The sequence below is a fragment of the Pseudophryne corroboree genome, chromosome 1 (assembly GCF_028390025.1).
Source record: "Pseudophryne corroboree isolate aPseCor3 chromosome 1, aPseCor3.hap2, whole genome shotgun sequence".
NCBI lineage: Eukaryota > Metazoa > Chordata > Amphibia > Anura > Myobatrachidae > Pseudophryne > Pseudophryne corroboree.
The window spans coordinates 117,457,105-117,482,441 of record NC_086444.1 but is presented as its reverse complement, the minus strand read 5'-3'; the positions used below and the strand labels follow the sequence as shown (position 1 = coordinate 117,482,441).

Sequence of the window (25,337 nt, the reverse complement as noted above, 5' to 3'; positions counted from 1 at the left end):
TGCTGTGGGAAAACGCACAGCACCGATTAGGTCTGAAATAGGCCCATGGTCGTGTCACTTACTATGGGCTTGAACGTGTAAGAATCTTAGCTGGCATGATCTCAATGACCTGTGACTTATGGGCCTTACACACTGGGCGATTACACTGAAAGATATGAACAATCTCGTTCATTAATGAACGAGATATCATTCATATCTTTCAGTGTGTATTCACCATTGAACGATGTGCGGCCCCACACTCGTTCATTGTTGGTGCAAGCCCGTTTATGCCTGTAAGCCAATATGGACAATATTGCCCATATTAGCATGCAGGGCTATGGTGATGGGGGAGTGAAGAAACCTCACTCAACTCGTTGACTGAGAGATTTTAACTGAGCCATTTCCTTTGAACTGGCAGTAGGAGATTTTGACTAACTTTAACAGCGATTTTGAGTACAGGGTCAATGCATGAAACAGGGAAAACTGAGCCGTTGGAGATGGTGCCCCAGGCGACCAATCAGCATTCAAGTAACATTTAAAATTTGCATACTATACAGTTGTAAAGAGCAGCTGATTGGTTGCCACGGGCAACCTCTCCACAGACTCACTTCTCCACACTTAACACTACATTCATGAATAAACCCCATAGGCTGATTTTCCTCTTGGCCTGTGGAGGTGCGACCAGAATCAGCCTATCATAATAGTACCGCCTAGCTAGCATTTATCCATTCATGAATAGACCCCTAAGTGCGCAAGCGATTTTGGCTATGGGAGATTTTGTCTATCCGATTTAAATAGGGGGATGCTTTTACCGAGTGGGGGAGTGTCATATATAATTATTTGTTTTTAACTTTAGATTACAGGGACATCAATGGATTCTACATGGACAAGGGGTCCGGAGTGCTGCGTGGAACACTAGGTAAGTATGTTTGAGTGTATAAGTGTGCAAGTTTGTGTAAATAAAGTTTTACTATTACGGTGTGTGTGTTATTTTTTTGGGGGGTATTCCTTTCTTTGTGGAACTAGAGGTACTAGCGAGCCCATTAATTCCCTGTATGCTGGTTCTTGTGGTTTTCCAAGTACCAGCATGCGGGGGTGGCTTGCTGGGACTTGTAGTTCCACTGCAAAAGACAATATTCTTATTTCACACATTTTTAATGGCTATCAGCCCAGGCATCCACTGCTCATGGGTGCTGAGGACAGCCTCGGGCTTCACCCCTGGGTGCATGGAGGGGGGGACCCCTAGATTTAAGGGTTCCCCACTTCCCCAGGGTACCCCGGCCACATTGGATTCTTGAGTCCCCCCCCCCCCCCCCCCTTCTTTCTCCACAACCCTGACAGCAAATGCTGCTGCTCTCACCCAATTGACTCTCTTCCACCTTAACCCTTCATAAGCCTGCTGGTGGTAAAACACATACACCACTCCACCTCACTCCTGTGTGCATTACGTGACTCCGGTCCTAACCAACAGTATTGGTTCAGTGTATGCAGTTCACCCGTTCCAACTTATTCCCCCGATGTTTATTTTCACATGCATCCCAGAACCTCCACCCCATCCCCGTATGTCCGGCCGCAAGTGTCTTCAGAATTCCCCCAACCCCTATGTGTGCAATAACGTGTGTCAGCTGGACCATCACACCCTTCCTCCCCCCCCCCCTTCCCCGCCACACCTTTGTGTCCACAAAAGCAGTTGATACATTGCAATTGTGTTTTGGCACACATGCATGCTTCGGGCATATAGAGCGGGATTTCCAGCAATTACCCGGCAAAATTCTGGATTTAAAAGGATAAGGGTTATCAAGGGGACATGTAGAGGGCATTGAAAGGGATGGAGAAGTCGCCCATTGGAGATTATAAATAAAAAATAGTTGATTATTTGCATACTTCAAAACAAAACTGAGCAGCTGATTGATTTCTAGAGGCAACTTATCCTATTGGCTCACTCCTCTAGTTGGGTCACTGTCTAAATACATCCCCCCCCCTAAATGACAAAGCCTGAAGGCAAATACTGCTCCAGGCACGTTCCAAGCGAGCAGACATGAGGTGCACCACCCTCATTGGGAGGCACTGGGGATGCAAAAGCACGCTTAGGCAGCCTGGGGCTACGGATGCTCCATCAAGCCAGGCTCAGCATACCCGCCAGGAAGTATGGTGGCTGCCATCCGGAGACAGTTCCAGGTGGTATGGGTTCTGGAAAAGCAGCACACAGAATGGGGCACCACACTAAACTCTGGCCTCTGCACTCAAGTCTTTGAAAAGTAAGTGTGCATCAAACCCATGAGATGTATACTGATAATTATCATTTATTTTTTAGTTTTGTATTATGATTATACACCATTGTCCCCTGCTGCTACCATTGTAGCTACCCATTTTAGACTTAGGGCTACTCTTCGCCGGTTGTAGTTCTGGCAGGCTTCCATAGAAACCCACCGCCTGTAATGACACCTGGGCATGGCGAACATGTGAACACGCATGCGCAGATGGCCCGGCACCCCCACACAGGCACATTGCAGGGACGGACTGCTTTTGGAGCACTTGACACTGTATGTGCTGCATGGCTGATAGGATCGCAAATTGCAATGCGATCCTGAGGCGTTAAGACCCCACCCAGATCACATGCATGCAATATGCGATCCTTGACAAATGCCCCTATTAACCTCATGTTTTGTGAACAAATTGTGTTGTACTGATAATCCAAATGTCCCCTCGTACAGAGCAAGTCTCCCAGCTCTTGGTGACTAGGATCACATACCAGGGACGCGCAGGCAGGGGAGGCAGTGATTAATTATTAAATTAATATAAAGAAGATACTTATGACACATATTCTGTGTCATAAGTATTTTCTTTATGTAATTCTAATAATTTTTCTGGTTGAAATGTGTTTGGGAGGCACTGATAGCAGTGCCTCCCAAACATAATGGAAACGGGACTGAGCTGGGGGGCGGGACCAAGCTTGGGCTGTAAAAGCCCATTCAAATAGATAGGTAAAGCGGCACATATGCAAGTGCCTCGCTGACAGAGACACCACCCCCATGTCAGCGAGGCACCTGTGATTGGACAGCGGATCCAGTGCTGGATCTGCTGTCCAATCCCACACATGCGGCGCTGGAGGCGGCGGGTCCCGGCGGCGAGTGGCGCTGGAGGTAGGCGGGAGTGCGGCTCTTCCCCGACCTCCTACGTCTTCCTGCTGATCAAAGCGCCGTGGTGTGTGGCTCTCCCCCTCCTTCACCCTCCCGCTGACCGGAGCGGCTCTCTCTCCTCCGGTGCGGTTCTCCCCAGCAGGTAATGTTTGTGTGTGTTGTGTGTCCAGCCAGCAGCAGCAGGTAGAGGGGTGGGGGGGGACGTCCAGCAGCAGAGGTAGTGTGTGTTTGTGTGTGTGTCCGTCCAGCAGCAGCAGGTGTGTGTGGGGGCGGGGGGTACAGCAGCATCAGAGGTAGTGTTTGTGTGTGTTGTGTGTGTCCAGCAGCAGCAGGTAGGGGGGGGGGGGTCGTCCAGCAGCAGAGATAGTGTGTGTTTGTGTGTGTATCCGTCCAGCAGCAGCAGGTGTGTGTGGGGGCGGGGGGTACAGCAGCATCAGAGGTAGTGTTTGTGTGTGTGTGTCCAGCAGCAGCAGGTAGGGGGGGGGGGTCGTCCAGCAGCAGCAGCAGCAGAGGTAGTGTGCGTGTGTGTGTCCAGCAGCAGCAGGTGTGTGTGTGTGGGGGGGGGGTGTACAGCAGCAGCAGGTAGGGGGGAGGGGGTGTGTGTGCAGCAGCAGGTAGGGGTGTGTGTGTGTGTGTGTGTGTGTGTGTGCAGCAGCAGGTAGGGGTGAGTGTGTGTGTGTGTGGGTCTCGTGCGACTCTCCCCAGCAGCAGGTAGGGGGGGGGGGTGTCCTACTAGCTCAATATATTTTCCCTGTATTGAATTAACCCCCAGCCTGCCACGCTGTCACTTGCACCTGTTACACGTGACTTCTGCACGATACCTGCTCTCATAGGTAGCCTATTGGTCCACCGCGGGCACCGTATATACGAACGTATGGGACCCATCACCTCCGATCATTAAACGATGGCACATATGCCTGGAGGTGACAGGTCCTGTACGCTCGTACATACGGTGCCCGTGGTGGAACAATAGGCTACCTATGACAGCAGGTACCGTGCCGAAGAAGTCACGTGTAACAGGAGATGCAGAAGCAACTGACAGCGCAGTAGGCTGAGGATTAATAGAACATACAGGGAAAAGACATCGGGCCGGTAACAGGTTTTACCGCTATATTACTGCTTAGTACATCCCGCCCTCACACTCTCTCTCTCTCTCTCTCAGTTTGTAAGTATAATGTTCATTTTTGCAGGAACCCCTACCCTATTGGATTCTACTGGACAAGTGGACGTGACCGACGTGGGATGTAGGTAAATAATCTTTCTCTTATTTTTACAGGAACCACCTATTGGATTCTACTGGACAAGTGGACGTGAACGGCGTGGGATGTAGGTAAGTATGTGTGAGTGTGTAAGTGTGTTTTAATAAATCTTTACTTTCACGGTGTGTGAGTTGTGTTTTTATTTGGGTATTTTTTTTGTTGTAGAATTACAGGTACCAGCGGGCCCGTTATTTCCCCGCATGCTGGTACTTGAGGTTCTCCAAGTACCAGCAAGCGGGGGAGGCTTGATGGGCCTTGTAGTTCCACAACAAAAAACAATATTCTTTTTTTTACACACATGACTATCAGCCCGGCACCCACCGCCCAGGGGTGCTGGGGACAGCCTCGGGCTTCACCCCTGGCCCTTGGGTGCCTGGAGGGGAGGTGACCCCTTGATTTAAGGGGTCCCCACTCCTCCAGGGAACCCCGGCCAGGGGTGACTAGTTGGGGGGGTAATGCCACGGCCGCAGGGACCTACATAAATGTGTCCCCCGGCGGTGGCATTATGTCCCTGGCTAGTGGAGCCCGGTGCTGGTTTTAAAAATACGGGGGACCCCTACATCTTTTGTTCCCCGTATTTTTGGAACCAGGACCGGACTAAGAGCCCGGTGCTGGTTGTCTAAATACGGGGAACCCCTGTCCAATTTTTCCCCAGTATTTAAACAACCAGGACCGGCTCAAAGAGCCCGAGGCTGGTTATACTTTGGAGGGGGGACCTCACGCATTTTTTTAACCCATTCAGACCCTTCTCCATTAAGTTAATGGAAGCCCTGGACAAAAGAATTGCATTCATGCCCTCCTCCCACTTCCTTCCCAGTCCCAAACACTATTTTTATTTATTTTTTCTATAAAAATGTACAATATACAACAAGTATGATGAGCAGGCAGGCAGTGGGCATTGGCGGCATCGGACTGAGATGCAAATTAGTGGCGGAGGGCTGGGTCAGTTGATGATGGGCGAGTTTGTAAGCCATTGGCGGTGGCAGCGGGCATTGGCTCGGAGGCGGTAGGGGTCATCGGCAGGATGCAGCGTACATTATGGCTGTAGTGCCTCACCAGCCAGTGACCTCACCGCACGCCACTGTCACATACAGAGGATCTGTCCTGCTCACGTTAGGCCCAGGTTACACAGTACACTGGGTGGGCAGCGCTTAGCCTACTGGCTCTCGCTCAAGGCATCCAGCCGGCGCATAATACATCAACCACCGGCTTTCACGAAACCGTTCAACACTCTGATTGGACCAGAGTGTGCAGAGATGGAAGGGAGGAGATGCCATGTCTAACATGCATGTGTATCATCAAAGCCCAAACTCTTGCTGATTTCAAGTGTCCTGTTTGTAAAACAGATTTATTTTAAAACATGAGTATTCAGAGGAACTCAGCAGAATTTAAGATTTCCCTGAGGACATAGAAAGGGAAGCACAGCGCATACAGGGGTGTATTTACTAAGCATTACAAGGAGATAAGTACCAAGCAACCAGCTCCTGACATTTAAAAAAAAACAAAAACGTGACAGTTACGAGCTGATTGACTGGTAGTTTATCAGTAACCACTTTATCTCTCTCCAAAGCTTAGTAAATAGAGACCACGTCCCGGGCCAATATTGATCGCACCTTTAGTCATCATATGAATCCAAGTTGGCGGGGAAAGGGACAAATTTGTGCAGCTCCGAAAAGCTCAGCCATATGTAGATGACCTTCGCCAACACAGCCAATGGTTTCCATTAACACAGTTTGGATATGAGGAGCTCAGTAGCTCTGCTGAGTCCACATATAGGGGGTAATTCCAAGTTGATCGCAGCAGGATTTTTGTTAGCAAATGGGCAAAACCATGGCCCTCATTCCGAGTTGTTCGCTCGTTATTTTACTTCGCATCGGAGCGATTTTTCGCAAACTGTGCATGCGCAATGTTCGCACTGCGGCTGTGTCAAGTAAATTTGCTAAGTAGTTTGGTATTTTACTCACGGCATTACGAAGTTTTTTCATCGTTCTGCTGATCGTAATGTGATTGACAGGAAGTGGGTGTTTCTGGGCGGAAACTGGACGTTTTATGGGAGTGTGTGAAAAAACGCTGGCGTTTCAGGGAAAAACGCAGGAGTGGCTGGAGAAACGGGGGAGTGGCTGGGCGAACGCTGGGTGTGTTTGTGACATCAAACCAGGAACGACAAGCACTGAACTGATCGCACTGGAAGAGTAAGTCTCGAGCTACTCAGAAACTGCTACGAATTTTCTCTTCGCTATTTTGAGTATCTTTCGTTCGCAATTCTGCTAAGCTAAGATTCACTCCCAGAGGGCGGCGGCTTAGCGTGTGCAATACTGCTAAAAGCAGCTAGCAAGCGAACAACTCGGAATGAGGGCCCATGTGCACTGCAGGGGAGGCAGATATAACGTGCAGAAAGTGTTAGATTTGGGAGGTTTACTTTGTTTCTGTGCAGGGTAAATACTGGCTGCTTTATTTTTACACTGCAAATTAGATTGCAGATTGAACACACCCCACCCAAATCTAACTCTCTCTGCACATGTTACATCTGCCTCCCCTGCAGTGCTCATGGTTTTGCCCATTTGCTAACAAAAATCCTGCTGCGATCAACTTGGAATTACCCCCATAGAACGCAAACTACTGTACTCATGTAAAATATAATTTTTCATTCTAGTCTGCACATTGACGGGATCTTATTGGAGCTGCTGTCCCTGCAGGATAATATGGGAAAATAGCCCTGGAAAGTAATTTCTTATTACCGGGATATTGGGAGAAAAACACGGGACATATGGGGTGATTCCAAGTTGTTCGCTCGCAAGCAGATTTTAGCAGTATTGCACACGCTAGGCCGCCTCCCTCTGGGAGTGTATCTTAGCTTAGCAGAATTTTGAACGAAAGATTAGCAGAAGTGCGAATAGAAAATTCTTAGCAGTTTCTGAGTAGCTCGAGACTTACTCCTACACTGCGATCAGCTCAGCCCGTTTCGTTCCTGGTTTGACGTCACAAACACGCTCTGTGTTCGGACAGCCACTCCCCTGTTTCTCCAGACACTCCCGCGTTTTTTCCTGGCCCGCATGCGTTTTTCCGCACACTCCCTGAAAATGGTCAGTTTCTTCCCAGAAACACCCACTTCCTGTCAATCACACTCCGATCACTTTAACGATGAAAATTATTTGTTCTGCCGTGAATAAGTCTACTAAGTTTTGAGCTAAAATACTTAGCGCATGCGCACTGCGTACCATGCGCATGCGCATTTTTGCATTAATCGCTCCGTTGCGAAAATCGGCAACAAGCGAACAAGTCGGAAGGACCTCCATAATTTAGAAGCCTCTAATTTGGTTCACCCATCTCAGAACAAAAAGCACCTCTGTTTATATAAACAAAAAAAACTAAATCAGCCAGGAACTGAGCGGCAGATTTATGAATGATATCGAGACTCCTGGTCGACACCACTAAGCTCGACACCCATTGGACGACACACCTAAGGTCGACCTGAAAAATGGTCGACATGAGTTTTTCACATTTTTTATTTATTTTTTTAACAACCTTTTCCATACTTTGCTATCCACTTGGACTACGATTGGGAATAGTAACCTGTGCCGAGCGCAGCGGTAGTGGAGCAAGGCACCTTGCCTAAAGCATGGCGAGTGATGCGAACCATGCGAGGGAACACTGTGCACTAATGGGGGTTTCCAGTTATTTTTACGGCGAAAACGACACCAAAAAAACAGAAAAAACTCATGTCGACCTTTGTTTGTGTCAACCTTGTTCATGTCGACATTTTGACCATGTCGACCTATTTGTGGTGTCGACCAAAGTGGTGTCAACCTTGAGTCCCAAACCCATTTATTAAGCCTAGTGAAGTGATTAAGTGAAAGGTGATAAAGCACCAGCCAGTCAGCTCCTAACTGTCATTTTTCAAAACCCAGCCTGTAACATGGAAGTTAGGAGCCGATTGGCTGGTGCTTTACCACCTTCCACTTTATCACTTCACCAGGCTTAATAAATCTGCCCCTGAGACCTACTAGATAACTATCCATCTTGAAATCTCAACGAGAGCTGGAGAAGGGAGCAAGTCAGGATCCTGACGGTCGGGAACCCAGCGCTCACGATACCGGGATCCAGAAGGACCAGCATGACACCACAACTTCTCACACTGGGGGTGTCCACGACACCCCTGGAGGGAGATAAAAAAAAGAAAACTGGCACGTGTAACGCAGCACTGGAGAAAGGTAATCCTGTAGGGGGATAGAGAATGAGAGACACAGAGGGAGAGGAGAAAGATATACCTGTAGGGGGTTAGAGAATGAGAGACACAGAGGGAGAGGAGAAAAATATACCTGTAGGGGGTTAGAGAATGAGAGACACAGAGGGAGAGGAGAAAAATATACCTGTAGGGGGTTAGAGAATGAGAGACACAGAGGGAGAGGAGAAAGATATACCTGTAGGGGGATAGAGAATGAGAGACACAGAGGGAGAGGAGAAAAATATACCTGCAGGGGGTTAGAGAATGAGAGACACAGAGGGAGAGGAGAAAAATATACCTGTAGGGGGTTAGAGAATGAGAGACACAGAGGGAGAGGAGAAAGATAATAAGAATTTACTTACCGATAATTCTATTTCTCGGAGTCCGTAGTGGATGCTGGGGTTCCTGAAAGGACCATGGGGAATAGCGGCTCCGCAGGAGACAGGGCACAAAAAGTAAAGCTTTAGGATCAGGTGGTGTGCACTGGCTCCTCCCCCTATGACCCTCCTCCAAGCCAGTTAGGTACTGTGCCCGGACGAGCGTACACAATAAGGGAGGAATTATGAATCCCGGGTAAGACTCATACCAGCCACACCAATCACACCGTACAACTTGTGATCTAAACCCAGTTAACAGTATGATAACAGCGGAGCCTCTGAAAAGATGGCTCACAACAATAATAACCCGATTTTTGTAACTATGTACAAGTATTGCAGATAATCCGCACTTGGGATGGGCGCCCAGCATCCACTACGGACTCCGAGAAATAGAATTATCGGTAAGTAAATTCTTATTTTCTCTATCGTCCTAGTGGATGCTGGGGTTCCTGAAAGGACCATGGGGATTATACCAAAGCTCCCAAACGGGCGGGAGAGTGCGGATTACTCTGCAGCACCGAATGAGAGAACTCCAGGTCCTCTTTTGCCAGGATATCAAATTTGTAGAATTTTACAAACGTGTTCTCCCCTGACCACGTAGCTGCTCGGCAGAGTTGTAATGCCGAGACCTCTCGGGCAGCCGCCCAAGATGAGCCCACCTTCCTTGTGGAATGGGCCTTAACCGATTTAGACTGTGGCAGGCCTGCCTCAGAATGTGTTACAAATCCAACGAGCAATCGCCTGCTTAGAAGCAGGCGCACCCAACTTGTTGGGTGCATACAGTATAAACAGCGAGTCAGATTTTCTGACTCCAGCTGTCCTGGAACATATTTTCAGGGCCCTGACAACTCCTAGCAACTTGGAGTCCTCCAAGTCCCTAGTAGGTGCAAGGCACCACAATAAGCTGGTTCAGGTGAAACACTGACACCACCTTAGGGAGAGAACTGGGGACGAGTCCGCAGCTCTGCCCTGTCCGAATGGACAAACAGATATGGGCTTTTTTGAGAAAAAACCACCAATTTGACACTCGCCTGGTCCAGGCCAGGGCCAAGAGCATGGTCACTTTTTATGTGAGATGCTTCAAATCCACATATTTGACTGGTTTTAAACCAATGTGATTTGAGGAATCCCAGAACTACGTTGAGATCCCACAGTGCCACTGGAGGCACAAAAAAGGGGTTTGTATATGCAATACTCCCTTGACAAACTTCTGGACTTCAGGAACTGAAGCCAATTCTTTCTGGAAGAAAATTTACAGGGCCGAATTTGAACCTTAATGGACCCCAATTTGAGGCCCATAGACACTCCTGTTTGCAGGAAATGCAGGAAACGACCGAGTTGAAATTTCTTTGTGGGGCCTTCCTGGCCTCACACCACGCAACATATTTTCGCCACACGTGGTGATAATGTTGTGCGGTCACCTCCTTTCTGGCTTTGACCAGGGTAGGAATGACCTCTTCCGGAATGCCTTTTTTCCCTTAGGATCCGGCTTTCCATCGCCATGCCGACAAACGCAGCTGCGGTAAGTCTTGGAACAGACATGGTACTTGCTGAAGCAAGTCCCTTCTTAGCGGCAGAGGCCATAAGACCTCTGTAAGCATCTCTTGAAGTTCCGGGTACCAAGTCCTTCTTGGCCAATCCGGAGCCATGAGTATAGTTCTTACTCCTCTACGTCTTATAATTCTCAGCACCTTAGGTATGAGAAGCAGAGGAGGGAACACATACACCGACTGGTACACCCACGGTGTTACCAGAACGTCCACATCTATTGCCTGAGGGTCTCTTGACCTGGCGCAATACCTGTCCCGTTTTTTGTTCAGACGGGACGCCATCATGTCCACCTTTGGTATTTCCCAACGGTTTACAATCATGTGGAAAAAACTTCTCAATGAAGTTTCCACTCTCCCGGGTGGAGGTCGTGCTGAGGAAGTCTGCTTCCCAGTTTCCATTCCCGGGATGAAAAACTGCTGACAGTGTTATCACATGATTTTCCGCCCAGCGAAAAGTCCTTGCAGTTTCTGCCATTGCCCTCCTGCTTCTTGTGTCGCCCTGTCTGTTTACGTGGGCGACTGCCGTGATGTTTTTCCCACTGGATCAATACCGGCTGACCTTGAAGCAGAGGTCTTGCTAAGCTTAGAGCATTATAAATTTACCCTTAGCTCCAGTATATTTATGTGGAGAAAAGTCTCCATACTTGATCACACTCCCTGGAAATTTTTTCCTTGTGTGACTGCTCCCCAGCCTCTCAGGCTGGGCTCCGTGGTTACCAGCATCCAATCCTGAATGCCGAATCTGCTGCCCTCTAGAAGATGAGCACTCTATAACCACCACAGGAGAGACACCCTTGTCCTTGGATATTGGGTTATCCGCTGATGCATCTGAAGATGCGATCCGGACCATTTGTCCAGCAGATCCCACTGAAAAGTTCTTACGTGAAATCTGCCGAATGGAATTGCTTCGTAGGAAGCCACCATTTTTACCAGGACCCTTGTGCAATGATGCACTGTTTTTAGGAGGTTCCTGACTTGCTCGGATAACTCCCTGGCTTTCTCTTCCGGGAGAAACACCTTTTTCTGGACTGTGTCCAGAATCATCCCTAGGCACAGCAGACGTGTCGTCGGGATCAGCTGCGATTTTGGAATATTTAGAATCCACCCGTGCTGATTGTAGCAGTATCCGAGATAGTGCTACTCCGACCTCCAACTGTTCCCTGGACTATGCCCCTATCAGGAGATCGTCCAAGTAAGGGATAATTAAGACGCCTTTTCTTCGAAGAAGAATCATCAATTCGGCCATTACCTTGGTAAAGACCCCAGGGTGCCGTGGACAATCCAAACGGCAGCGTCTGAAACTGATAGTGACAGTTCTGCACCACGAACCTGAGGTACCCTTAGTGAGAAGGGCAAATTTGGGACATAGAGGTAAGCATCCCTGATGTCCCGGGACACTATATAGTCCCCTTATTCCTGGTTCGTTATCACTGCTCTGAGTGACTTCATCTTAATTTGAACCTTTGTAAGTGTTCAAAAACAAATTTTTAGAATAAGTCTCACCTAGCCTTCTGGCTTCAGTACCACAATATAGTGTGGAATAATACCCCTTTTCTGTAGTAGGAGGGGTAATTTAATTATCACCTGCTGGGAATACAGCTTGTGAATTTTTTCCCATACTACCTCCTTGTCGGAGGGAGACTTGGTAAAGCAGACTTCAGGAGCCTGCGAAGGGGAAACGTCTCGACATTCCCATCTGTACCCCCGGGATACTACTTGTAGGATCCAGGGGTCCTGTACGGTCTCAGCGCCATGCTGAGAACTTGTCAGACGCGGTGGAACGCTTCTGTTCCTGGGAATGGGCTGCCTGCTGCAGTCTTCTTCCCTTTCCTCTATCCCTGGGCAGATATGATCTTATAGTGACGAGAGGACTGAGGCTGAAAAGACGGTGTCTTTTTCTGCAGAGATGTGACTTAGGGTAAAAAACGGTGGATTTTCCAGCAGTTGCCGTGACCACCAGGTCCGATGGACCGACCCCAAACAAGTCCTCTTCCTGTATACGGCCATACTGTGCCGTTTGGAATCTGCATCACCTGACCACTGTCGTGTCCATAACATCTTCTGGCAGTTATGGACATCGCGTTTATTCATGATGCCAGAGTGCAAATATCCCTCTGTGCATCTCGCATATATAGAAATGCTCTATAGTCAATAAAATACTGTCCCTGTCAAGGGTATCAATATTTTTAGTCAGGGAATCCGACCAAGCCACCCTAGCTCTGCACATCCAGGCTGAGGCGATCGCTGGCCGCAGTATAACACCAGTATGTGTGTATATACTTTTTATTATATTTTCCAGCCTTGTCAGCTGGTCCTTGAGGACGGCCCTATCTATAGACGGTACCGCCACTTGTTTTGATAAGCGTGTGAGCGCCTTATCCACCTTAAAGGGTGTTTCCCAATGCGCCCTAACTTCTGGCGGAAAAGGGTATACCGCCCATAATTTTCTATCGGGGGGAACCCACGCATCATCACACACTTTATTTAATTTATCTGATTCAGGAAAAACTATGGTAGTTTTTTCACATCCCACATAATACCCTCTTTTGTGGTACTTGTAGTATCAGAAATACGTAACACCTCCTTCATTGCCTTTAACGTGTGGCCCTAATAAGGAATACGTTTGTTTATTCACCGTCGACACTGGATTCAGTGTCCCTGTCTGTGTCTGTGTCGACCGACTAAAGTAAACGGGCGTTTTAAAACCCTTGACGGTGTTTTTGAGACGTCTGGACCGTACTAATTGTTTGTCGGCCGTCTCATGTCGTCAACCGACCTTGCAGCGTGTTGACATTATCACGTAATTTCCTAAATAAGCCATCCATTCCGGTGTCGACTCCCTAGAGAGTGACATCACCATTACAGGCAATTGCTCCGCCTCCTCACCAACATCGTCCTCCTACCTGTCGACACACACGTACCGACACACAGCACACACACAGGGAATGCTCTGATAGAGGACAGGACCCACTAGCCCTTTGGAGAGACAGAGGGAGAGTTTGCCAGCACACACCAAAAACGCTATAATTATATAGGGACAACCTTATATAAGTGTTTTCCCTTATAGCATCTTAATATATATATAAGCATATCGCCAAATTAGTGCCCCCCCTCTCTGTTTTAACCCTGTTTCTGTAGTGCAGTGCAGGGGAGAGCCTGGGAGCCTTCCCTCCAGCCTTTCTGTGAGGGAAAATGGCGCTGTGTGCTGAGGAGATAGGCCCCGCCCCTTTTTCGGCGGCCTCGTCTCCCGCTCTTAACGGAGTCTGGCAGGGGTTAAATATCTCCATATAGCCTCCGGAGGCTATATGTGAGGTATTTTTAGCCAAAATAGGTATTCATTTGCCTCCCAGGGCGCCCCCCTCCCAGCGCCCTGCACCCTCAGTGACTGCCGTGTGAAGTGTGCTGAGAGGAAAATGGCGCACAGCTGCAGTGCTGTGCGCTACCTTTAGAAGACTGAGGAGTCTTCTGCCGCCGATTCTGGACCTCTTCTTACTTCAGCATCTGCAAGGGGGCCGGCGGCAAGGCTCCGGTGACCATCCAGGCTGTACCTGTGATCGTCCCTCTGGAGCTGATGTCCAGTAGCCAAGAAGCCAATCCATCCTGCACGCAGGTGAGTTCACTTCTTCTCCCCTAAGTCCCTCGTTGCAGTGATCCTGTTGCCAGCAGGACTCACTGTAAAATAAAAAACCTAAGCTAAACTTTCCTAAGCAGCTCTTTAGGAGAGCCACCTAGATTGCACCCTTCTCGGCCGGGCACAAAAATCTAACTGGCTTGGAGGAGGGTCATAGGGGGAGGAGCCAGTGCACACCACCTGATCCTAAAGCTTTACTTTTTGTGCCCTGTCTCCTGCGGAGCCGCTATTCCCCATGGTCCTTTCAGGAACCCCAGCATCCACTAGGACGATAGAGAAATACCTGTAGGGGGATAGAGAATGAGAGACACAGAGGGAGAGGAGAAAGATATACCTGTAGGGGGATAGAGAATGAGAGACACAGAGGGAGAGGAGAAAAATATACCTGTAGGGTGATAGAGAATGAGACACACAGAGGGAGAGGAGAAAGATATACCTGTAGGGTGATAGAGAATGAGAGACACAGTGGGAGAGGAGAATGGTAATCCTGTAGGGAATAAAGAGAATGAGAGACACAGACGGAGAGGAGAAAGATATACCTGTAGTGAAAAGGAGTTTGAGAGGCTGGTCGGGAAGAAGGACCAAGAGACATGGAGGCTAAAAGTACAAAAGACTTGGTGGTTGGGAATTGAGGGAGACATGGGGACATAAGGGCCCTACACACTGGCAGATAAAATGCACGATATGAACGTTCTCGTTCATATCGTGCAGTGTGTAGACACCAATGATTAACGATGTGCGGCCCTGCGCTCATTAATTGTTGGTGCCCCGTCGCTTATGCATGCAGGCCAATATGGACGAGATTGTCCATATTAGCATGCAGTGCTATGGAGCCGGGTGACGGGGGGAGTGAAGAAACTTCAATGCCCCCGTCACCGGATCGCCCGTCGGCTGTATCCGCCGTCGGGCAACTCGGTGGCAGATGTGCCAGTGTGTAGGGCCAATTAGGATTTGAAAGGAAACATTAAGGGGGAGTGGAAGAGAAAGAGATGGGGGGTGGGTAGGGGTTGGGATGATTACAGACAGTGGGATGCCGGCTGACAAAATGCAGGCAGTGTGGTGATCGCTCACAAGGCAGAAAGACCGAGGGGCGTAAATAGTGTAACAGGGGTTAGGGGAAGAGGTATACCTGTAGGGGGATAGAAACAGAGGTGCAGGGAGAGAGAAGGGGAGTAGGGAAAGAGAGAGATATGTGGGTTTGGGAGAGGCAGATGACATGAGACGAGAAAGGACATATAATGAAACTTTTTCTGAGGATATATGTAGCAGTAGTCAGACCTGTCTGATGTATGTGGTCTTGGTGTGGTGCAATGACAGAAACCCCTTTACTGACACTGCAGCACAATAGTAAAGATATATAGCTGACAAGAGGTCATCATCCTGTCATGTCTACAGATGGTTCTGCTGCTGCCAACACAAATACATCACCCAGAGCCCACCCACACAACAGACACAGTCACAGCCTTTATTATATAAAAACTCACAATTTACACTGAGTATCCTGACCAGGGCTAAACAAGAGAGAGCTCTAATAAATAAACAATCCAGGATCCAGAAACACACTGCACAGCTGCATCAACGGTTGGTTCTATATCGGAGGGGCTGAAGGGACCTTGTGACGTATTGAGGGGAGGAGCTACGTCACCAGGGGGAGGAGCTACGGGCGAACAGGGTACCCGAAAAGTACCCTCGCGGGCTCGCTTCGCTCGCCACGCTTCGGGCACGGTGGCTCGCTCCGCTTCGCTCACCACCTAATTACTAAAGGTAATAGTTGGTGGCGTGGATAGTAGAGGAACTATCCCGCTGGCCTAGCCCCTCCCCCTTGCGTCGTAACTCCTCCCCCTTACGGAAAAGGTCCCTTAGCTCACTTGATTCTAGCATCTACCCTGCATCAACCTGCCTCGAGGACACAGACAGAGTGAAAGAAGCCACGTGACGTCAGCTGAGTGACCTGCTCCAGCAGGATTCTTTTTTACAAACAAGAAAAACTTTAATCAGTAAAACAAAAACGAACACTGCAGGTCAGCAGATAGCGGCTCTGTGCTGCCCGGAGGGCTGTTAACGGCAGCTAAACCTGACGAAGCGGGCACAGGAGGAAAGGGGCAGCGGTGAGCCATCAGAGGTTTTAGTAATAGCAGAGGGGAATATCGCCGCCATAGTAGCCTATGGCAGTGCGATATTAGGCACAGTACTTAGCACAGGCAGATAACAGTCAGTGAAAATGCTTTAGTACATGCAGAGAAGCGATATGTACAAGCATTTTCACTGAATTTTTCGTTGTGGAGGCTTATCTTCGTTTAGTACATGGACCCCATAGTAAGCGTTTAAATTGAGGCGGCGAAAACTAGAAGAAAGAGAGCATTTTTGGTTTGCGTGCAGATTTTGGGCAGGTGGATTGGTGGCAAAACACAAAGTATTTGTCTATGGTGCTTATAAGACGGGGGACAAAAGAAAAAAAATCACATTTGCTTTTGGTTCACTTGCTTGAGAAATACGCTTTTTGGGCCATTTGGGTGAAACAACTTTTGACGTGTTCAAATCAGTAAAAAGACTAATGGCTTTTTTGAGACTACAAAGTCTTTTGAAAGAAAAAACAAACAAACAAAAACCAAGGTATAATTTGTGTGAGTGCCGCAGGGGGGATAAGAAAGAAAGAAAAAATAAATAAAAAGAAATCCGTGTCGACGACGTTCGGACGAGCGCTAACGTCGGAAAATGGTCTCGGTGCGAGGATGAGAAAACCCTCAGCAGCGAGGGGGTTAAATCTCAAGCTGCCTTTTATATTTTATTTTCCAATTTAAGAACCCATTGAGACATAGGACGGTGCACTGCCTGTTGCTTTTCATATGGAGATGAGGGTTGCAGCTACTGTAACTGTGCCCGACTGCTTTTATGACATGACGGTATGCAAATTCATCTGCTGCAGTGTGCCCTGGGAAGGATTTGCACTAGTTGTGCGCATAGTTTGGGGGTGCTTCAGGAACAGTCACCCTTCCGCCTTCCCATGTCAACGTGAAGAGATGCAGCCTCCCTGCAGTTTTCTTTTCCCGTCCCCTGCCGAGAGTTCACTTGTCATGGCTCCGGTCAACCTCCTTCACTTGACGGGGGTGTGCCCAAGCAGGGGCCCTCCTGAGCCCTAGTCCAACTCATACTTACCTGGCAGGGGAGATACCATGATCACGAAGGTGGTTCTCCCAGGGCGAGGCTCATCCATTGCACTCCGGGTGTGCTGACCTCTGCGATTTCCCCAAATGCAGGAAACTCGACTGCATAATTTGTGGTAGTGGGGGACTGCGTTCGCGCTTTCCCCTGATCATCTCTGGTAAAAGTCAGATCTTTTTTGGTGCTGTCTCTTCCTTTGCTGTTTCCATCCTTTTCTTCATTTCAACTCTCCCTCCACTGGACCCCTGTGCCCGTTAAGGTGCGCTTCTATCTTTCACTCAGCGCTCTCTTTTCATTTCTTCTCCTGTGCGCTGGCTGCATGCTTCCTTGCTTTTTCCGGCCTTGTACTGTGCTTCGCATATACAACCAATACAGGGCGCTGCAGGACCCACACGGTTTCACTTGCTTTGTAAAGTAGGCCCCCAGATTGTGTCAGATATGAGGGGGAGAGAGAAAAAAAACTTTGCTCCCTCATTTCATGCAGTAGCTTGTCTACTTTGTAAAATGGTAGGCCTCGCTGGGCTGCCGTAGTCTTCCTACACATAGTAAGCGTTTAAATTGAGGCGGCGAAAACTAGAAGAAAGAGAGCATTTTTGGTTTGCGTGCAGATTTTGGGCAGGTGGATTGGTGGCAAAACACAAAGTATTTGTCTATGGTGCTTATAAGACGGGGGACAAAAGAAAAAAAAATCACATTTGCTTTTGGTTCACTTGCTTGAGAAATACGCTTTTTGGGCCATTTGGGTGAAACAACTTTTGACGTGTTCAAATCAGTAAAAAGACTAATGGCTTTTTTGAGACTACAAAGTCTTTTGAAAGAAAAAACAAACAAACAAAAACCAAGGTATAATTTGTGTGAGTGCCGCAGGGGGGATAAGAAAGAAAGAAAAAATAAATAAAAAGAAATCCGTGTCGACGACGTTCGGACGAGCGCTAACGTCGGAAAATGGTCTCGGTGCGAGGATGAGAAAACCCTCAGCAGCGAGGGGGTTAAATCTCAAGCTGCCTTTTATATTTTATTTTCCAATTTAAGAACCCATTGAGACATAGGACGGTGCACTGCCTGTTGCTTTTCATATGGAGATGAGGGTTGCAGCTACTGTAACTGTGCCCGACTGCTTTTATGACATGACGGTATGCAAATTCATCTGCTGCAGTGTGCCCTGGGAAGGATTTGCACTAGTTGTGCGCATAGTTTGGGGGTGCTTCAGGAACAGTCACCCTTCCGCCTTCCCATGTCAACGTGAAGAGATGCAGCCTCCCTGCAGTTTTCTTTTCCCGTCCCCTGCCGAGAGTTCACTTGTCATGGCTCCGGTCAACCTCCTTCACTTGACGGGGGTGTGCCCAAGCAGGGGCCCTCCTGAGCCCTAGTCCAACTCATACTTACCTGGCAGGGGAGATACCATGATCACGAAGGTGGTTCTCCCAGGGCGAGGCTCATCCATTGCACTCCGGGTGTGCTGACCCCTGCGATTTCCCCAAATGCGGGAAACTCGACTGCATAATTTGTGGTAGTGGGGGACTGCGTTCGCGCTTTCCCCTGATCATCTCTGGTAAAAGTCAGATCTTTTTGTGTGCTGCTGGTGCTGTCTCTTCCTTTGCTGTTTCCATCCTTTTCTTCATTTCAACCCTCCCTCCACTGGACCCCTGTGCCCGTTAAGGTGCGCTTCTATCTTTCACTCAGCGCTCTCTTCTCATCTCTTCTCCTGTGCGCTGGCTGCATGCTTCCTTGCTTTTTCCGGCCTTGTACTGTGCTTCGCATATACAACCAATACAGGGCGCTGCAGGACCCACACGGTTTCACTTGCTTTGTAAAGTAGGCCCCCAGATTGTGTCAGATATGAGGGGGAGAGAGAAAAAAAACTTTGCTCCCTCATTTCATGCAGTAGCTTGTCTACTTTGTAAAATGGTAGGCCTCGCTGGGCTGCCGTAGTCTTCCTACACATAGTAAGCGTTTAAATTGAGGCGGCGAAAACTAGAAGAAAGAGAGCATTTTTGGTTTGCGTGCAGATTTTGGGCAGGTGGATTGGTGGCAAAACACAAAGTATTTGTCTATGGTGCTTATAAGACGGGGGACAAAAGAAAAAAAATCACATTTGCTTTTGGTTCACTTGCTTGAGAAATACGCTTTTTGGGCCATTTGGGTGAAACAACTTTTGACGTGTTCAAATCAGTAAAAAGATTAATGGCTTTTTTGAGACTACAAAGTCTTTTGAAAGAAAAAACAAACAAACAAAAACCAAGGTATAATTTGTGTGAGTGCCGCAGGGGGGATAAGAAAGAAAGAAAAAATAAATAAAAAGAAATCCGTGACGACGACGTTCGGACGAGCGCTAACGTCGGAAAATGGTCTCGGTGCGAGGATGAGAAAACCCTCAGCAGCGAGGGGGTTAAATCTCAAGCTGCCTTTTATATTTTATTTTCCAATTTAAGAACCCATTGAGACATAGGACGGTGCACTGCCTGTTGCTTTTCATATGGAGATGAGGGTTGCAGCTACTGTAACTGTGCCCGACTGCTTTTATGACATGACGGTATGCAAATTCATCTGCTGCAGTGTGCCCTGGGAAGGATTTGCACTAGTTGTGCGCATAGTTTGGGGGTGCTTCAGGAACAGTCACCCTTCCGCCTTCCCATGTCAACGTGAAGAGATGCAGCCTCCCTGCAGTTTTCTTTTCCCGTCCCCTGCCGAGAGTTCACTTGTCATGGCTCCGGTCAACCTCCTTCACTTGACGGGGGTGTGCCCAAGCAGGGGCCCTCCTGAGCCCTAGTCCAACTCATACTTACCTGGCAGGGGAGATACCATGATCACGAAGGTGGTTCTCCCAGGGCGAGGCTCATCCATTGCACTCCGGGTGTGCTGACCCCTGCGATTTCCCCAAATGCGGGAAACTCGACTGCATAATTTGTGGTAGTGGGGGACTGCGTTCGCGCTTTCCCCTGATCATCTCTGGTAAAAGTCAGATCTTTTTTGGTGCTGTCTCTTCCTTTGCTGTTTCCATCCTTTTCTTCATTTCAACTCTCCCTCCACTGGACCCCTGTGCCCGTTAAGGTGCGCTTCTATCTTTCACTCAGCGCTCTCTTCTCATCTCTTCTCCTGTGCGCTGGCTGCATGCTTCCTTGCTTTTTCCGGCCTTGTACTGTGCTTCGCATAAACAACCAATACAGGGCGCTGCAGGACCCACACGGTTTCACTTGCTTTGTAAAGTAGGCCCCCAGATTGTGTCAGATATGAGGGGGAGAGAGAAAAAAAACTTTGCTCCCTCATTTCATGCAGTAGCTTGTCTACTTTGTAAAATGGTAGGCCTCGCTGGGCTGCCGTAGTCTTCCTACACATAGTAAGCGTTTAAATTGAGGCGGCGAAAACTAGAAGAAAGAGAGCATTTTTGGTTTGCGTGCAGATTTTGGGCAGGTGGATTGGTGGCAAAACACAAAGTATTTGTCTATGGTGCTTATAAGACGGGGGACAAAAGAAAAAAAATCACATTTGCTTTTGGTTCACTTGCTTGAGAAATACGCTTTTTGGGCCATTTGGGTGAAACAACTTTTGACGTGTTCAAATCAGTAAAAAGACTAATGGCTTTTTTGAGACTACAAAGTCTTTTGAAAGAAAAAAAAAACAAACAAAAACCAAGGTATAATTTGTGTGAGTGCCGCAGGGGGGATAAGAAAGAAAGAAAAAATAAATAAAAAGAAATCCGTGACGACGACGTTCGGACGAGCGCTAACGTCGGAAAATGGTCTTGGTGCGAGGATGAGAAAACCCTCAGCAGCGAGGGGGTTAAATCTCAAGCTGCCTTTTATATTTTATTTTCCAATTTAAGAACCCATTGAGACATAGGACGGTGCACTGCCTGTTGCTTTTCATATGGAGATGAGGGTTGCAGCTACTGTAACTGTGCCCGACTGCTTTTATGACATGACGGTATGCAAATTCATCTGCTGCAGTGTGCCCTGGGAAGGATTTGCACTAGTTGTGCGCATAGTTTGGGGGTGCTTCAGGAACAGTCACCCTTCCGCCTTCCCATGTCAACGTGAAGAGATGCAGCCTCCCTGCAGTTTTCTTTTCCCGTCCCCTGCCGAGAGTTCACTTGTCATGGCTCCGGTCAACCTCCTTCACTTGACGGGGGTGTGCCCAAGCAGGGGCCCTCCTGAGCCCTAGTCCAACTCATACTTACCTGGCAGGGGAGATACCATGATCACGAAGGTGGTTCTCCCAGGGCGAGGCTCATCCATTGCACTCCGGGTGTGCTGACCCCTGCGATTTCCCCAAATGAGGGAAACTCGACTGCATAATTTGTGGTAGTGGGGGACTGCGTTCGCGCTTTCCCCTCATCATCTCTGGTAAAAGTCAGATCTTTTTGTGTGCTGCTGGTGCTGTCTCTTCCTTTGCTGTTTCCATCCTTTTCTTCATTTCAACCCTCCCTCCACTGGACCCCTGTGCCCGTTAAGGTGCGCTTCTATCTTTCACTCAGCGCTCTCTTCTCATCTCTTCTCCTGTGCGCTGGCTGCATGCTTCCTTGCTTTTTCCGGCCTTGTACTGTGCTTCGCATATACAACCAATACAGGGCGCTGCAGGACCCACACGGTTTCACTTGCTTTGTAAAGTAGGCCCCCAGATTGTGTCAGATATGAGGGGGAGAGAGAAAAAAAACTTTGCTCCCTCATTTCATGCAGTAGCTTGTCTACTTTGTAAAATGGTAGGCCTCGCTGGGCTGCCGTAGTCTTCCTACACATAGTAAGCGTTTAAATTGAGGCGGCGAAAACTAGAAGAAAGAGAGCATTTTTGGTTTGCGTGCAGATTTTGGGCAGGTGGATTGGTGGCAAAACACAAAGTATTTGTCTATGGTGCTTATAAGACGGGGGACAAAAGAAAAAAAAATCACATTTGCTTTTGGTTCACTTGCTTGAGAAATACGCTTTTTGGGCCATTTGGGTGAAACAACTTTTGACGTGTTCAAATCAGTAAAAAGACTAATGGCTTTTTTGAGACTACAAAGTCTTTTGAAAGAAAAAAAACAAAAACAAAAACCAAGGTATAATTTGTGTGAGTGCCGCAGGGGGGATAAGAAAGAAAGAAAAAATAAATAAAAAGAAATCCGTGACGACGACGTTCGGACGAGCGCTAACGTCGGAAAATGGTCTCGGTGCGAGGATGAGAAAACCCTCAGCAGCGAGGGGGTTAAATCTCAAGCTGCCTTTTATATTTTATTTTCCAATTTAAGAACCCATTGAGACATAGGACGGTGCACTGCCTGTTGCTTTTCATATGGAGATGAGGGTTGCAGCTACTGTAACTGTGCCCGACTGCTTTTATGACATGACGGTATGCAAATTCATCTGCTGCAGTGTGCCCTGGGAAGGATTTGCACTAGTTGTGCGCATAGTTTGGGGGTGCTTCAGGAACAGTCACCCTTCCGCCTTCCCATGTCAACGTGAAGAGATGCAGCCTCCCTGCAGTTTTCTTTTCCCGTCCCCTACCGAGAGTTCACTTGTCATGGCTCCGGTCAACCTCCTTCACTTGACGGGGGTGTGCCCAAGCAGGGGCCCTCCTGAGCCCTAGTCCAACTCATACTTACCTGGCAGGGGAGATACCATGATCACGAAGGTGGTTCTCCCAGGGCGAGGCTCATCCATTGCACTCCGGGTGTGCTGATCCCTGCGATTTCCCCAAATGCGGGAAACTCGACTGCATAATTTGTGGTAGTGGGGGACTGCGTTCGCGTTTTCCCCTCATCATCTCTGGTAAAAGTCAGATCTTTTTGTGTGCTGCTGGTGCTGTCTCTTCCTTTGCTGTTTCCACCCTTTTCTTCATTTCAACTCTCCCTCCACTGGACCCCTGTGCCCGTTAAGGTGCGCTTCTATCTTTCACTCAGCGCTCTCTTCTCATCTCTACTCCTGTGCGCTGGCTGCATGCTTCCTTGCTTTTTCCGGCCTTGTACTGTGCTTCGCATATACAACCAATACAGGGCGCTGCAGGACCCACACGGTTTCACTTGCTTTGTAAAGTAGGCCCCCAGATTGTGTCAGATATGAGGGGGAGAGAGAAAAAAAACTTTGCTCCCTCATTTCATGCAGTAGCTTGTCTACTTTGTAAAATGGTAGGCCTCGCTGGGCTGCCGTAGTCTTCCTACACATAGTAAGCGTTTAAATTGAGGCGGCGAAAACTAGAAGAAAGAGAGCATTTTTGGTTTGCGTGCAGATTTTGGGCAGGTGGATTGGTGGCAAAACACAAAGTATTTGTCTATGGTGCTTATAAGACAGGGGACAAAAGAAAAAAAATCACATTTGCTTTTGGTTCACTTGCTTGAGAAATACGCTTTTTGGGCCATTTGGGTGAAACAACTTTTGACGTGTTCAAATCAGTAAAAAGACTAATGGCTTTTTTGAGACTACAAAGTCTTTTGAAAGAAAAAACAAAAAAACAAAAACCAAGGTATAATTTGTGTGAGTGCCGCAGGGGGGATAAGAAAGAAAGAAAAAATAAATAAAAAGAAATCCGTGACGACGACGTTCGGACGAGCGCTAACGTCGGAAAATGGTCTCGGTGCGAGGATGAGAAAACCCTCAGCAGCGAGGGGGTTAAATCTCAAGCTGCCTTTTATATTTTATTTTCCAATTTAAGAACCCATTGAGACATAGGACGGTGCACTGCCTGTTGCTTTTCATATGGAGATGAGGGTTGCAGCTACTGTAACTGTGCCCGACTGCTTTTATGACATGACGGTATGCAAATTCATCTGCTGCAGTGTGCCCTGGGAAGGATTTGCACTAGTTGTGCGCATAGTTTGGGGGTGCTTCAGGAACAGTCACCCTTCCGCCTTCCCATGTCAACGTGAAGAGATGCAGCCTCCCTGCAGTTTTCTTTTCCCGTCCCCTGCCGAGAGTTCACTTGTCATGGCTCCGGTCAACCTCCTTCACTTGACGGGGGTGTGCCCAAGCAGGGGCCCTCCTGAGCCCTAGTCCAACTCATACTTACCTGGCAGGGGAGATACCATGATCACGAAGGTGGTTCTCCCAGGGCGAGGCTCATCCATTGCACTCCGGGTGTGCTGACCCCTGCGATTTCCCCAAATGCGGGAAACTCGACTGCATAATTTGTGGTAGTGGGGGACTGCGTTTGCGCTTTCCCCTCATCATCTCTGGTAAAAGTCAGATCTTTTTGTGTGCTGCTGGTGCTGTCTCTTCCTTTGCTGTTTCCATCCTTTTCTTCATTTCAACCCTCCCTCCACTGGACCCCTGTGCCCGTTAAGGTGCGCTTCTATCTTTCACTCAGCGCTCTCTTCTCATCTCTTCTCCTGTGCGCTGGCTGCATGCTTCCTTGCTTTTTCCGGCCTTGTACTGTGCTTCGCATATACAACCAATACAGGGCGCTGCAGGACCCACACGGTTTCACTTGCTTTGTAAAGTAGGCCCCCAGATTGTGTCAGATATGAGGGGGAGAGAGAAAAAAAACTTTGCTCCCTCATTTCATGCAGTAGCTTGTCTACTTTGTAAAATGGTAGGCCTCGCTGGGCTGCCGTAGTCTTCCTACACATAGTAAGCGTTTAAATTGAGGCGGCGAAAACTAGAAGAAAGAGAGCATTTTTGGTTTGCGTGCAGATTTTGGGCAGGTGGATTGGTGGCAAAACACAAAGTATTTGTCTATGGTGCTTATAAGACGGGGGACAAAAGAAAAAAAATCACATTTGCTTTTGGTTCACTTGCTTGAGAAATACGCTTTTTGGGCCATTTGGGTGAAACAACTTTTGACGTGTTCAAATCAGTAAAAAGACTAATGGCTTTTTTGAGACTACAAAGTCTTTTGAAAGAAAAAACAAACAAACAAAAACCAAGGTATAATTTGTGTGAGTGCCGCAGGGGGGATAAGAAAGAAAGAAAAAATAAATAAAAAGAAATCCGTGACGACAACGTTCGGACGAGCGCTAACGTCGGAAAATGGTCTCGGTGCGAGGATGAGAAAACCCTCAGCAGCGAGGGGGTTAAATCTCAAGCTGCCTTTTATATTTTATTTT

The 25,337-nt window shown here is 48.2% G+C and overlaps 6 non-coding genes across 6 annotated transcripts; all 6 read left to right on the top strand.

Moving 5' to 3' along the window:
* The first annotated feature begins 17,309 nt into the window (after positions 1 to 17,309).
* Positions 17,310 to 17,473, top strand: LOC134958824 (U1 spliceosomal RNA). Its single transcript, XR_010187122.1, has one exon. It is a non-coding gene; the product is annotated as a U1 spliceosomal RNA (small nuclear RNA).
* A 1,228-nt stretch (positions 17,474 to 18,701) lies between these two features.
* LOC134957034 (U1 spliceosomal RNA) lies at positions 18,702 to 18,865 on the top strand. The gene has a single exon (XR_010186401.1). It is a non-coding gene; the product is annotated as a U1 spliceosomal RNA (small nuclear RNA).
* Positions 18,866 to 20,101: 1,236 nt separating this feature from the next.
* On the top strand, positions 20,102 to 20,265 carry LOC134957027 (U1 spliceosomal RNA). The gene has a single exon (XR_010186396.1). It is a non-coding gene; the product is annotated as a U1 spliceosomal RNA (small nuclear RNA).
* Positions 20,266 to 21,492: 1,227 nt separating this feature from the next.
* Positions 21,493 to 21,656, top strand: LOC134957537 (U1 spliceosomal RNA). The gene has a single exon (XR_010186648.1). It is a non-coding gene; the product is annotated as a U1 spliceosomal RNA (small nuclear RNA).
* A 1,237-nt stretch (positions 21,657 to 22,893) lies between these two features.
* On the top strand, positions 22,894 to 23,057 carry LOC134958355 (U1 spliceosomal RNA). The gene has a single exon (XR_010186974.1). It is a non-coding gene; the product is annotated as a U1 spliceosomal RNA (small nuclear RNA).
* A 1,236-nt stretch (positions 23,058 to 24,293) lies between these two features.
* On the top strand, positions 24,294 to 24,457 carry LOC134957566 (U1 spliceosomal RNA). The gene has a single exon (XR_010186667.1). It is a non-coding gene; the product is annotated as a U1 spliceosomal RNA (small nuclear RNA).
* Positions 24,458 to 25,337: the final 880 nt, after the last annotated feature.